Consider the following 16197-nt stretch of genomic DNA (forward strand, 5'->3'; position numbering starts at 1 on the left):
GGATGGAGGAAAAGAGTGGTTGCATGCCTCCTCAACGGTCTTCAAGCTTCAAATTCTTCTTCATAATCAGTCCTGGCCCGCTCAAAGGCTCTACAGGATGTTTCCTGTAGAAACACAAAACTTCCTGTAGAAAGTCCTATAGCTTCCTGTAGAAGGCTGAACCATGACCAGATTGTGTCCAAACCTTGGAAGAAATGAGTGCTCATGGAGGGAGTGCATGTGAGGTTGCCCGGTAGCTTGGTAGAGACTCTTGTCCTTGAGTTGAGAGGCCTCCTTTTTGCATTGTGTTCCTGCAACCTGCAACAATTTCCAGAGATTAAACCTGTTTTTTCTGTCTCTTCTTTTTTCTCTTTTTCTTTTTCTCTTTTTTCTTTTTTTTTTAAGAGATAGCAGGGGCGCCTCAATGAGGTTTTCACCCCTACTATCTGCCTTGGGTGCCTCAGAAAGGTTTTCACCCAAGGGTATTTTTATTCCAATTCTTTTTTCAGAGAGACAGCAGGGGCACCTCAATGAGGTTTTCACCCCTACCATCTACCTTGGGCACCTCAAAGAGGTTTTCACCCAAGGATCTTTTTTATTTGCAAATTTTTTTTATTTTTATTTTATTTTTTATTTTCTTTTCTTTTATAATGATGCTCAGGGTATGCCCAAAACAAAGGCAGAACCCTTCTCTATGACCAACACTGATTTTTCCACAGTTTTGATGAACTCTTGCCTCGAAAGAGGTTTCCTGTAGATCTTTAGTCGATTCCCATTGACGAGCATAGGGATGGCTTCTTCATCAATGGTCCGGATAAGGACAAAACCATTGTCATTACACTTCTCCACTACATATGGTCCTAGCCATCTTGTTCTCGGCTTCCCCTTGAAATCCTTATGTCTGGAATCATACAGCAGCGCCCAATCTCCCGGCTGGAACTATTTGTCATTGAGGTGCCGGTCATGCCATATCTTCATCTGAAGTTGAACCACTTTTGAGTGGAGAAGGGCCTGCATTTGGTGTTCATCTAACCCATTCAGCTGCAATAATCTTTCTTGTTGGGCATGGCTGAGATCTAGGTCCAGCTGAGCTGCCATCCTCAATGTGTTGTACTCGAACTTAATTGACAGCAAAGTTCTCTTCCCATAGACCAGCTCATAAGGTGTGAAGCCGGTTGTGATCTTACAAGTGGTGTTGTAAGCCCAAGTGGCCTCAACCAGGCGATCTGCCCAATCCTTTCTGCTATTGCTCACCACCTTAGTCAAAATCCCTTCTAATGCTCTATTGGTGACTTCCACCTGCCCATTTGCTTGGGGATGATAGGGGGTGGAAGTCCTATGCTTGATCTTGTGATGAGTGAGCAAGTCTTCAATTAAGTTGGAGGTGAACTTGCTTCCTTGATCGGTGACTAACTCTCTTGGGTAGCCAAATTTGTAGAAGATGTTTTCTCTTAAAAACTCAGCCACCTTTTCTTCTATCGTTGCTTTGATTGCCTTGGTTTCTGCCCACTTTGTCAGATAGTCTGTGCACACAATGATGTAAGACCTTTGCCTTGAAGGAGGGTTTATAGGACCCACAAAATCCATACCCCACTTCTCAAATGGCTCAAGAGTCACTTGAGGTTGGAGAGGCATTTTGTCCCTTGGAGTTGGTTTCCCCATCCTTTGGCATCGGTCACATTGGCTGATATATCTTCTGACATCTTGATGAAGCGTGGGCCAATAGTAGCCTGCCTGTAAAATTTTGAAGGCAATCCTCTTGGCTACAAAGTGTCCTCCACAAGGCCCATCGTGACAGGTTAGGAGGATGTCAAAGACTTCCTCCTCCCTTAAACAACGCCTTAAGATCTGATCAGGGCCAAGTTTGAACAGGTTTCTCCCAATCCAAGTGAATGAGGCACTTTTCCTCACGATTCTGCTCTTCTCCTTTGAGGATAGATGCAAAGGGAACTATGCTCAGGCCAGGTAGTTTGCTATGTCAGCAAACCAGTGAGAGAGTACTGAGATAGCAAACAGATGTTCATCTGGCATCTGGTCATCCACTGTTCCTTCTTCACCTACAAGTAAATCCAATCTAGACAAGAAGTCAGCAACAAAATTTTCTTTACCTGGTTTGTCAACGATAGTCAAATCAAACTGCTGCAACAAAAGTAACCATCTAATAATACGAGCATTCACATTAGGTTTATTCATTAAATATCTAATTGCAACATGATCAGTATGTACAAATGTTTGATAGCCAGTGATGTAGTGTCGGAACTTATTCAGGGAATGGACCACAGCTAAGAATTCCTTCTCAGTTACAGTATAATTCATTTCTGCCTTGGATAAGTTTTTGCTGACAAAGTATATGGCATATGGAAGTTTTTGTTCAACTTGTCCTAAGGCTACCCCTATGGCTTTGTTCAAGGCATCAGTGTGGATGTGGAGAGGTAGGGCCCAGCTTGGACCTCTCAAGATCGGGGCAGACACCAACTTATCCTTTAATTCATTCAAAGCCCTCTGACAGTCGTCGGTCCATTTAAACTCAACATCTTTTTCTAAGAGGCCAAACAATGGCAAGGCTAGCTTACTGAAGTCTTTAATGAATCTTTTGTAATATCCTGATAAGCCCAAGAAACTCCGAACATCTCTTACCTTCTGAGGAGGTGGAACCTTTTTGATGAGAGCAATTTTGTTAGGATCCACCTGTAACCCTTGGCAAGAAATGGTATGTCCTAGCACGGTCCCTTCAGTCATCAGGAATTCACATTTTTCAGGACTGAGGGACAGGTTCATCTCAATGCACTTGGTTAGAAATTTTCCCAGATTGGACAATGCTTCCTGGAAGTTGGACCCATAAGGAGTGAAGTCATCCATATAGATTTCCACCGAATCATGGACCAGCTCAGAAAAGATGCTCAATACTGCTCTCTGGAAAGTGGCAGGAGTGTTGCATAGCCCAAAGGGAAGGACTTGATAAGCAAAGGTACCCCAGGGACAAGTGAAGGTGGTCTTATCCTGGTCTTCCGGGCTGATTTGGATCTGATTATACCCGCTAAACCCATCTAGGAAAGAGAAAAACTTCTTTCCTACCAGTCCATCAAACACTTGATCTATGAAGGGTAGAGGGAAGTGGTCTTTCTTGGTGGCTTTGTTCAGTTCTCTGTAGTCCACACAGATTCTCCACTTCCCATTTTTCTTGGGAACCAACACCAGAGGGGAAACCCATTCGCTGTCCGAGATGGGGTAGATGAATCCTACATCCAACAATTTTTGCAATTATTCTTTGACAATGTCCTTAAGGGCTGGATTCATTCTCCTCTGAGGTTTCCTGACCAGTTTACATTCTTCTTTAATGTAGATTTGATGGGTACAGACCGAAGGATGGACTCCTTTCATCTCCTTATAGCTCCAAGCAAAAGCATCTACATGACTCGCTAGCAAGCTACACAGCTCCTTTTCCTGGGAAGGAGATAGGGAGGAGATGATCTTTAAAGTTCTCTCAGGGGCAAACTCCACATTCTTAATTCTGGGAGAGGTTGGATCAGTCACACAGAGGTCCACTAAGGTACTGGCTTGAGAATCCTCCACCAATTTCTCTAAGGACAATGCACTGGGAGGCGGATTCTGAATCAAGGTCTCAATCAAATCATCCTTGGTTTGAGGACCTCCCCTGGTGGTTTCCAAGGTGCACAAGGGTGTAGAGTACACCTCATCCTCTTATCCTTCTTCCAACCAAAGTGGCAAGTCATGCTCTAACAAAGGTTGGGAAGGAGGGTATAGGACTAGCTGCTTGGACATAGGACCATTTTTGATGGTCATGTTTCCCACTCGGCAGCTTATGTAAGCATCCGCAGTGGCTAACCAGGGCCTTCCCAAAATAAGGGGGTATCGAGTAAGCTTTGCCTTTGGTTGAAGAACCAAGAAGTCCGCAAGATACTCCCAAGAGTCAACAGAGACGAAGACATCCCCCATAATCCCTTCGGGAGTCACGGTGGAGCGATCTGCCAGCTGCAGGACTGTCAAGGTCTTCCTTGAGGAAACCTGAAGGTTGAGTTTGAGCATGGTGTCCCTGGTCATCACCTTAATGGCAGCCCCTAAGTCAATCAAGGTGTGGGGTATGATGGTTCCATTGATGTGGACATCAACTACAGGACTCCCAGGATCCAAATACTTTGAATAGATTACTTGCCCCAACATAATATCAGACAGTTGTCCTATGACATTGATAGTTGAGGCATCTCTTTTTCGCCTGCCTGGGTGCCTAAAACACTTTTCCTTAACCAATTTTTTGTATATCGGTACAACTTTGATGGCCTAGAGAAGTGGTATTCTCACACACAACTGTTTGAGTTCTCCCAGAAGCTCATTCTCTTCTGGGTTGGGTTGTGTGGTTACTGTTAGTCTCTCAGGAAAGGGGGGAATGACTTTGGGTTCACTTTCCTGTTTGTCTTCCTCGTCCTCTGGGGGAGGAGGTTGGCGATCTGGGAGAGTCTTCCTGGATCACAGGTTGATCTCCTGGATCTCCACAGCATAGGTAGGGCATGTTGTTTCCCCAGTATATACCTGTTGGGCCTGTCGGTTGTTGGGGTTCGGGTTCGATTGAGCAAGCATTTGGGGTTGTCTTGGAGGAGCAGGAGATAATGGTTGTGGTTGAGCTGGTGGTGGAGGCAAAATGGTGGGAGGCGTGTTGTACTGGGGCCTCCACCCCAGTTGAGGTGCATTCCACTGAGGCTGTGGCTGGACATGTGAGTGAAACGAATGAGTAGTGGGTTGAGGATGGTATTGAGGTGGGTAAGACCATGGAGGAGGTGCATACCAGGAAGGATGAGTAGGGGGACCCCAAGAAGGCATATGAGCAGATTGGTTGGGGCTATAATAAGCTTGGGATGTCCCCTGCAGCCCCTGCTGGTAAGGTCTAGATCCATGCGGCCTCCTTTGGTTGAGGAAGTAGAGAGGTTCAGTGGGTGCCTCAGTCCCTTGGTATAAGGCTTTAAATTCGGGTAAGGTTTAGCATTGGTTTGTGGGGTGGTCCTCCTCACAAACGAAGCATACCTCTACCGAGTGTAATGGACACTCGTTCTTAGGGTGCTTCCTCGTACACCTAGGACAGAAGATGGCCAAAGCCCTCTCAGCTTCCTCTTTCTTTTGCTGGATTCGGAATGTATCAAGTTGCATGGAAATGGTCTGTCTCACCTCACTTTTGAGGTCCTCCAGCTAATTAGCAAACTCATGCTTGGAGAAAGTAGTACTAGCTGAAAGTGGGTTTCCCCTACCTCTTTTACGGGCTGCCCTAGAGTGGTTTCTAAACACAGTATTTATATCCTCATAAGGTAATTGGTAAATATCTCCTCTAGCTAGCATGTGAAGGGTATCTAGAAGGTCTTCAGGGACTCCTCGGAGTAGGACCAACTTGAGAGATTCAGGGTCAAGTGTGCACCTTGCCCATTTATAGCTAAGTTGGAACCTTTCCTCGTAATCTTCTAAAGACTCATCGTTTCCCATGGTCATCCGAAATATTTCTCCCTTGGCTTCCTTGGACCTACAGTAGTCTCGGTATTTGGTATTGAAAGCTTGCTGCATCTGAGCCCAAGTGGTGATACTATTTCCAGGTAACCCCATGAACCAGCGTAATGCTGCATCCTTGAGGGTAGAGGGAAAGAGTTTCAATTTTTGCTCATCTTCTGTATAATCATAGGTTCGACAAAGGACAGCAAACTCAAACAGGAAGTCATCAGGGTCTTCAGTAGTCAATCCATGGAAGTGAGGTAAAGCGGAGGGGCTTATGTTTTTCATTTTCATCTCTCCATTGGTCTCTCGGATGGGAAAGGCACCTTCTATTCTCTCATCTTCTCTTCTACCGTTTCGGTTTTCAGCCATGGCTTCAGATGGAGTGTTCTCTAACTCTTCTTCTGTTATAGGATCTTCGTATATCTCAGGAGGTTCACCTATAGGTTCTTTTGGATCACTGTCACCAAAGAAGAGAGAAGGGTGACTCAGTGAAGTGGTGGGGGTGTTGGGTAAGAATTTGCCGGTTTTACCTCTATTCCTACGAGGCATGAAATGGAAAGTCTTTTGATTGCTTTTGTTTTTTTTTTTTTTTCTTCTAGTACCTGCAAAACTAAACTAGATTGAACTGCAACTAATCTATCTTGCTGAAATGGAAATGCGGAATTAAAATGAAAGCATGAAAGGACTAATCTATTTTTCTAAAATGAAATTGCAGGAATTGAAATGCTAATCTACACTTGCAGAATTTAAATGCTAATCTACGCTTGCAGAATTGAAATTGCGGAATTGAAATGCTAATCTATGAAAGCAAGAAATATCTACTCTACTTTTGCGGAAATGAAATGAAATGAAATTGTGGGAAAAAATAGAAGAAAAGCAACAATCACCAATACTCTGACGCTTCCCTGGCAACGTCGCCAAAAATATGGTGGCCTCCAGTATTGCAGCAATAATGTTGCAACTCCTGGGACTCCCGTCTTTACTTTTATCAACACGGTAGTTCGTAACAAACTTAGAAGCGACAATGTTGTATGCACAAGTACTAGCTCTTGCCGCAGCTGTCACTTGGTCAGCTGGCACAAGTTCGCTAGGGGCTTAAGCCAACTTCTATGATCTCTTAGAAGAAGCTTTTTAACTAATGGATGAAAGCTAACTCAAAGGAGGCTAATCTACTTGCAGAAAGAAACTGAAAGCCAAAAAGTAACGCAAACCCTAGCAAACCCTAATTCTGCCAGCTAGTCCTACTGATGCAAAGGAAAGAATGCAAACTACTGAATGAGATGCCATTACTTCTATGAAGGTAAAATACATGTGTCTATACTATCTCTATCTAAAGAAAACATCTTTTTGTATTTTTGAATAAGTTATTAGAATTATCATGCATGTGCTTTTAACTGGCTTTTTACTGTGCAAGGGTGGATCAAGGAGGAGAAATGCTTGGAAAAGGTTGGGAAGGTTCAGAGAGGGTCTAAGGAGTCCCTAACACCCTTCCAGAGAGTTTCACAGAGTTTGGCTATCAAGAAACCTCATTCGTGAGCTTCTACAGGAAGTCTGCAGGGGTTCTACAGGATGTTTCAGGAATTTCTACAGGATGTTCAGAAATTTCTACAGGATGTTTAAGAATTGGATTTTGGAGGATGGGTGAGTGAAGGAAGATGCATGGATGGATATGGAGGTAGGATAGGGGTCTGAAGTGGCACAGGGACCAGTGGATGGAGTGGTGAGGAGGTGTAGATGGCTAAATTGGCTCAAGGAAGGCTGAAACAATGATTGCACAAAAAGGTAGGGTTATGTGGGCAAGAGGACAGATGTGAGACGAGGAATCTAGCTAGGAGATGGATCAGATGGCTCTAATGAAGCTTAGGTGGATGAGAGAGTGGTAGAGATGCCCTACACAATGTACACTTAACCGAATCAACAAAATCCTTCAAGTAATTAAAGTCCTAGCTAATATAATCTAACTGTTAGTGAGACAAACGAACAACAGCTTTATTTGGAAAGAAAACCATGTACATCAATCATGCAAAGAAACATTTCAGAGATCTGAACCCATAACTAACTTCTGCAAATGAAAACAGTACACTAAGGATTGCATGGTCAAGCAAACTAGTGTTTTTGTTGGGGCAGCACTGTTTCTTCAATTCCAGCCCCTGATCCAATAAGGACGAGGTGAAACTGAGAGTGTTGTTGACCCTTTTCTTGGAGCTTCTTTCTGTTATTATCCTACCAATCTATTTTAAACATCTGAAGCAATTCTATTCATAACCAGTGACCTATTTAACCAACACAACTAAATCTGCCCAACAGAAATACGTTCAAATGCATAACAGGGAAACAACGATGCATAAAGGAAAGGTAACAGTACAAAGAAGGAGGCCCTAGGCTCTCAGGTTGGGCCCAACCCCGAGAGCTATGGCTCCTATAGAAAACTCAGAGCTGATATCAAATCGGACTGCTTCTCATTATCAAAAAATAATCATAAGTCAAGAGTTATGCCAAAAATGGCTACAAGATAACAAAATAGAGCTAGCAGCACTGTAGTGCAAAATATGCAAGAGTTTCCAAAAGTCCCTCACGAAGGCTAAGGCCTTAACATTTATACACCATGAGGGCCCTAGCTGGCCTCCTAAATCTATGGGACTTGTCTGCCCAAACTATGAGTAAACAGCTCCTTCCAAAATCTGTTTGGCTGCCTTCTAGATCCGGTTTTGGTGGCCTTTGGAGCTCAGAGTTGGGGGTGAGGATCCCGAGGAAGGCTATTTAATGCCATAGACAACCCCCATATGAATCCTCAACCCAAGCTTGGTTGTCTTCTAACCCATGATTGCTCGGTTTTGCTCCAACATGTGTCAAAAAACCTGAAATGAGCACGTGTTAGCCACCTAGGCAGAGTGACTACCCTTATTCGTACAAATGACATAAACATACTGAAAAATAATGCATAAGCTATGAAAAATGAAGGATTGAACAAGGATAATTAGGCCAAATAAGCCCAAAATGTTACCAAATTTGGGGCTCATCATTGGTCACTCCCTTGTCCATAGCATGAGATCGACTATGGCCTAAGAGGTCCAGAACAACAGTGGGACCTAGGGACAGGCTGTCTCAGTGGGTGACTTGTCTTATGAGGGTTCTGTTGATGATGTTGGATGACTATATGTGATGTTTCATCGATTCCACTTCCTTAAGGTCACATAGGAGGTCTAATTTGATCATAGTAGCCTCTCTTCTCATGTTGACATCGGTTGGCATGGTTACTTTGGGGAGACCTAGGAGATGGTGTTACAGGGTGGTATTAGAGCATGGTTACGTTCTCCTTGGGTGAATGTGTTGGTCATGCATGCATTTCATTTGCATGTGTGTCTCTTACACTTGCACTCCATGTTCTTGTTGCATTATATAATGATTGATCATGGTTGTAGTAAGGTTTTCATGAGGAACTTGATGTTCATTTTGTGGAATGCATCATCAGAAGTATATGACTAGTTACATGATTATATGTCACTTGCTTACATCCTTGTATGTTAGGTTTCATTCTTGGTATGTTTTATTACATGTATCAGTCTTGTAGGTTGGTTATAAGAATTTGTCGCTTATGCTCAAATACATGTGTTCATGTGTATGTGTAGTTGATTAGGCATTTCTTATGCATGTTGATAATTCCATGAGGCAATGTGTACAATGGAGTAATGGTTGTCATCATGCATGAGGTCATGGTTTGTGAATTTGATATGGTCATGCATTGATGACTAGACTCTAGCTAGAATGATGTGAATATGGTTGGCTCTTCATGTGATATATGTCTATATGCAGTTGTTATGAATGTATGGTCTTGGTTATAGTCATGCATGAATAGTAGGTCAAACATGCCTTGTGAAGTCATGGTATGCAATTTAGGTCATCATGGTGCTATTGGTTGTTATGATTATAATGTGTTGGCTAAGATAGAGTGCAAGATGCAGATTGTCTAATGAGGTTGCATCATTAGACTTTGGGGTAAGAGCAGATCATCATACATGTATTGTATGTTTGGCATGAAGGTATGTAAGTCAAGGATTATTTTTGTGCATTAGTTTTATATACATTATGTTTATGTACATGTCTTCTGATGTTGTGGTTACATTCATGCAAGCGTTAGTTGATTAGTGTAGTTATATGCACATGTGTCAGATAGTCAAGAATGATGGTAACTTATGGTCGTGTGCATTTCTATTGTTGTTTTATGTTAGATAACTTGATGATTAGGTTATATGTTGTTTATGAGCATGATATATAGCTTATTGTTGTTATATTTTAGTAACTTGATGATTAGGGTTATTGCATTTAAGATATTGATGTTATATGTATCATACTAAGTTGGATTGGCCTATGCAGATGGTTATGGTTACGATATTCAGGTATGAGCCGACATATTTATGATATGGTGTTGTACTAATCTAGATTGACTTTGCATATGTGTGAATGATAATTGTGTATGAGTTATGATGTAAACATGTTAGCTAGCGACTATTTTGGATATCATGGTCTTATTTATGTTTGGGTTGATATGTTGTGAAGTGATATCATGCTAAATAGATTGATTGTACAGACAAGACAACCTCCCGTGAGATACACTAAGGTATGAGTTTGCTTATGTAGTATACTTGGTGCTTCATTGTTGAGTGTTTGGCGTCTATTAGGTCATCTAGTTGATTTATGTAACATGGTATTCTTGCAAGTTGGTTACATGTTTGATGAATTGCATAATATGATAATGTGTTCCAATGATTTTGTTTTAAGATGATTGTACCAACACATATGTGTTGAGATAGTTGATATGTACTTGAATGTAGTTGATAGTTGTAGCATTATGTCTAATGAATATGAGTTGACTATGGATTATGACATGATTGTTAGTCTTAATAAATGTTGATTTCAAATTGATAGATATGATTGTCGTGATATTTGGAACATGTGGTTTACATGTGTGAGTAGTTGCAGAGAGCATGTTGGTATTAGCCTGGAAAGGTAACAGTTGATGTGTTTATATCACTAATAGTCGGTGATGTGGTAGTGCATAGTAACACTTAATTGCAGCAAGGAAAAGGTCAAAGAAAGGAATTGGGAAATAATTGCTTTGGTTATATTTTGAAACCCTAATTCCAAACGAATGAGTTCTTTGGATGCAGGAAGTATTCTTAACCTTGATTTTGTTTGACATTATATGGATATGTGCTAGATTCATGAAAATGTAATTGACAGGTATATTAGCTAGTCTCTAATTACGGGTGGATTTGTCAAGATAATTGGAGTCCCTTGAGAGATGGCATCGATGGGATCAGATACAAGGCAGCGTGCTTGGCACAACAAGATAAGGTAACTGGTGTATTGTTATGTTTATTAATGCACTAGCAGTTATGTGTTGATGGCAGTATGATGTAGGGGATTTTGTGGAAAGAGATATTGCAATGAATCTTGAAGAAGGCTCAGGTTGAGTTTTCCTTAGGAACCATGGGGATTGAGTCATGGTGTTTGTTGTTAGTCTTGTGCTTTTGGTCTTTTGTGATTGTTGTGCTTCATTTGCGATTTTGTGTGAGTCTACTACATCGATATGCCACTTATTTTGTGGTGTCGTATTGATGTTGGTTTTCCATGGTTTTCTTCTTGATTGTTTCTTGGGTTTCCTTTTATGTTTTAAGTCTTGGGAATTGTTTGGGAAAGATGAAAGTTAATGGAGCTTGAGGAGATATGTGTGGTGTTCGACAAGTTATGTAAGGCTTGGATGAAGCTCAGTATGAGTAAGTGCAATGCAAGGTAAGCCTATGATAGTCAATTTTACTGGTGTGGTCCATTGTGGTAAATGGATGGTGGCAGTATGGACATAAGATGGATAACCAGAAAAGGTAAAGCAAATGGATCTGAGGCTTTGGATGCCTTGGCTAGGTTGAGAATTGTGGTCCTCAATCTTGTACATGTTATGCACAAATAAGGAAGTTCTCTTAACATATACCTTATGATATTGGTAATTATTTTATGATCATGATTATACTGATGTTTATTATGTATACATGCATGTATGTATGTCATTGTCTGACAGGATGATGATTATTTTATGCTAATGATTATATATATGTCTGTATGTATGAATGTATCTATGTCACTATCCGACAGGGTTTTTAGGGATCTTTCTTCTCTAGGAATGATTTCTTATGCAGGTGAATGGCATGAAGAGATTTTGGTTCATGAGGAATCAAGTGGGAAGAGTAGCCTCACAAATATACAAGGTCTATATCATGTGTTTATGAGTTCATATTATGTGATTATATTATGTCTATATTATGGACAGGCTATGTTGAGAGATACATAAGTGAAATGGAAGCAGTGCCATTGGGTCATGTTGGGACAAGCATGGATAAGACACTGGGAGAAAGGATGCTTGGTAGAGACAGTGGGGTTTTGGATGTGGGGTACTATTGTCATGCATGTGTTGTACATGTTGCATCAATGATGTGTGCACATGTAGTGTTGTGCATACATAGTGTGTGTACATGTTGTTTATGCAATGATATTTACAGGATGGTGAATGTAGTGTTGTGCAGATATTGCATATGCAGTGTTGGGTATAGATGGTGTTATGTACATGATGGATATGTGGTGTTGTGAGCATATGGTGTTGTGCACATGTTGGATATGCAATGTTGTGTACATATGATGCTATGTACATGTTGGATATGCAGTACTATGTATATATCGTGCTCTATGATGTTGTACATATCATTCTATGTACATATGGTGTTTTGTGTCTGATTGTACAAGTGGTGTTGTGAGCATGTGGTTTCATGTACATGTTATACATGTGGTGTTGTGTACATGTCGTGCATGTGATGTTGTGTACATATGGTGTCATGTACATGTCATGCATGTGGTACTATGTACATGTGGTACTGTGTACACGTTGTATAGTAGTGCAATGTACATGTGGCATTGTGTACACGATGTACAGGTGGTGTTGTGTACATATGATGCTGTGCACACGTTGTGCAGGTGGTTGCAATGTATAGGTGGTATTTTGTACATGTGGTACATATGGTACTAGTGTATATTCATGTATTGCATGGTGTTATATGATGTGTGTAGTTGTATGCATGTGATGCACACTATGTGTATGTGCATATGGTTGAGGAGAACGCACTGGGTGTTTGTCTGGTGTGGCAACCGATTGGTATGCATATGGTATAAGGACAAAGGTGGAAGCTAAGGATTGATTAAAGGATAAGTATTAGTATTTTTAATTCAATTTTAATATGCATGTGATTTATGATTCTGGTCTATGATGATTACATGTGATATATGATTTTGGTTTATAATGGTTACATGTGATTTATGATTTTGATGGTTATGTTTTGAGCTAACCTGATGTGATATTTTTATATTTGTTGATTTGGTAAAATATGTTAGTTTGACTTGTTTTGACAGGAAGCGAACAGGATGGAAAGTGTACCTTATTGATGAGCTACCAGTGAGGTATGATTTGAGGTTATTTCAATTTATTTGAATCTAATGGAAATTATGTGCTTGGAACAGGAATGCATGAACATGCCTGGTTGAGTGGCTAAAATCGACTGTAAGGATTGGCAACAACAGTGAAATAAATTGGAACATGTAGTAGTATGTTGGTAAATCACTTCAGGAGCAAGGCCATTGTGGCACATGTTGGGTTGTGTTATATTCTTTCCACGACTAGCCCACATAGTTAAAAGGGGGTTTAGAAGGGGGGCAGAGCCCCCTCTTCATTGCATCGATTATGTAGTGAGGGGGGGGGGGTCACAGGGGGTTTGAGGGGTGCAGGTAATCCCACTCTATGGGGTCTGGGGCAGCGCACCATAAAAGTTTGTTTTTGGACTCTATATTAGGTTGGGCGGACCTACCTATGGTTTCGTGCATGATTTTTCGCACATAGTTTTGGATGCAATGGTTTTCAGTCCATGGTTTTAGACGCGATGGTTTTCGGTCCATGGTATTGGATGCTTCGGCATGTATAAGTATGTATTGTAACATTGAAAGGAACATAATGAAAAATCAAGCTGGTAGTCCCGGTTTTGGGATCCAGGGGAAAATCTCTATGTATATGTGTTTTATGTGTTATGCTCTCACATTGTTTATTTTCTATGTTTTAGAATTCGTATGCAGGTAATTTCTATACGGGGTTAAAACCTACATTTGGTATCAGAGTTGTTTTGGCTTCAAGGGGACGCCTTTGTTGCTAAGGGGTTTCGCTTAGGCCTGTGGTAGACCCTGTTTAGTGGGAGATCTGTGGGAACAATTCTGGTGGTGAAAGAAGATGGCAAGTAGTGGAAAGATAGAGATCGAGAAATTTAATGGTCAGAGTTTTGAGTTATGGAAACTCAAGATGGAGGATTTGTTGGTGGATAAAGATCAGTGGATCACGGTAGATCCGTGTACTAAACTAACGGGAGTGTCCTATGAAGAATGGAAGAAGTTGGATCGAAAGGCTAAGAGCACAATACAATTTTGTGTCTTGGATTCAGTATTGCTGAATGTATCAGGGGAAGCTACGACGAAGGCTTTGTGGGACAAGTTAGGGACTTTGTACCAATCTAAGTCTCTGGTGAATAAACTGTTCCTATGGCAAAAGTTGTATAACCTAAGGATGAAAGATGGAGACTCGGTGACAGAGCATCTGAATGTGTTTAGTACTGTGGTAAGTCAATTATCGTCTATTGATATCAAAATTTCAGATGAAGATAAGTGCATTAGTTTTTTGTGTTCTCTACCAGATTCGTGGGTATTCTAGTTATTGCAATAGGTAGCAATGCAACTTCCTTGTAGTTTGATGAAATATTCTCATCCTTGCTAATGGAGGAGATGAGACGGAAAAATATGGAGAGCCAGAACGGTGATGCCTTATCTGTACGAGGATGGTCCATGAACAGAAACAAAAATAAGTCATCGAGTGGGAGATCTAAATCTAGAGGGAGATCTACATCTCCAAGAAAACCTATAAAGATGTACTGGAAATGCAGAAAGGAAGGGCACTACAAAAGGGACTATAAATCTAAAGCTCTAGATAAAGGGAAGGGATCTGATGATGCTCCTTCTGCAGAGGCAAAAACCACCTCAGATGAAGGTGGGTATGTGTACTTGGCTTCTTCAAGTACACATGTAGATCATGAGGCATGGTTGATTGACTTAGGTGCATCCTTTCACTTCAGTCCCCATAGAGAGTGGTTCTGCAAGTATGAGAAATATGATGGTGTTGATGTCTTCTTAGGGGATGCCAGGAAGGCTAGAATTGTTGGTCATGGAAAAGTAAAGTTGAAGTTGCAAGGTGGAAGGGTTAGAACACTTCCAGGTGTTCTGCATATTCCTGCATTAGCCAAAAATCTGATTTTTGTAAGCAAGCTAGATGATGCAAGTGTAAAAATAGTGTTCGAGAAGGATACCTGCAAGATGGTTCGGGGGGCATTGGTATTGATGCAGGGAGTTCGAATTGGAACTTTGTACAAGCTGCAAGGTATCATTGTTGTTGATGTGTGGAATAGTTCTGTGGTTCCTGAAAGTGGAGTAGAAAATCTAGTGGTCTCTGGAGAGAAGACCATGATGTGGCATCAAAGGCTTGGACATATTGGAGAGAAGGGCGTTCGAATACTTCATGGTAAAGGTATGGTAGAAGGTATGAGTAATAACTCTCTGGATTTTGATTTCTGTGAAAATTGTGTATATGGGAAGCAGAATCAGGTGAGTTTCCCCTCTGATGGTAAGAGGACGAAACAAATATTAGATCTTGTGCACAGTGATGTGTTTGGACCTGTGAAGGTTCCATCACTGGGTAAGTATGTGTATTATGTATCATTTATAGATGACTTCTCAAGGAATACATGGATATATTTCCTTAAGAAGAAATCTGAAGTCTTTTACAGGTTTAAAGAATTCAAGGCTCTGGTGGAAAACCAGACAGAGAAGAATATAAAGGTGCTGAGGACAGATAACGTTGGAGAGTTTTGCAGTAAGGAATTTGAAGAATTCTGTAAGAAGTTTGGTATAACATGACAGAAGACTACTCCATATACACCTCAGAAAAATGGAGTTGTAGAAAGAATGAACAAGACGTTGATGGAAAGGGCAAGAAGCATGCTCAGTGGTGTCGGGTTAGGACAGGAATTCTGGGTAGAGGGGGTGGAGACAGCATGTTACCTGGTCAATATATCACCTTCATCAGCATTGGAGGATAAGACTCTACAATAGGTATGGACTGGTAAGAAACCCTCTCTTTCACATCTGAGGGTATTTGGATGTGATGCATATGTAGATGTTCCAAAGGTGAAATGAACCAAGTTGGATAGTAAATCTGAAAAGTGCATCTTTATTGGGTATAAGGATGGTTTAAAGGGTTATAAGCTTTGGAACCCAGTAACAAGGAAGGTTGTGTACAACCGAGATGTGGTATTCAGAGAGGTGAAAGATGTTATTAAACATGAAGTCCAACCAAAGGAGGCTGAGAAGATAGAGTTTGAGCTAAAGGAGGAAGAATCAAACTCTACAGCAGAGGAGGAATCAGAAGATGAAGAGCCGCAAACTCTGGGTGTGAGAAGATCAGTTCAAGAAAGAAGGTAGCCAGAAAGGTATAGTCCATCTTCTTTTTGTTCAAATTTTGCTTTATCTATTACTGATGATGATCCCAGAACTGTGAGGGAAGCAGTAGATTCAGAGGATGGAAAACTTTGG

This window comes from Pinus tabuliformis, chromosome 8, assembly GCF_031772625.1.
Source record: "Pinus tabuliformis cultivar Carrire ecotype Pingquan chromosome 8, CPIR1, whole genome shotgun sequence".
Classification (NCBI taxonomy): domain Eukaryota; kingdom Viridiplantae; phylum Streptophyta; class Pinopsida; order Pinales; family Pinaceae; genus Pinus; species Pinus tabuliformis.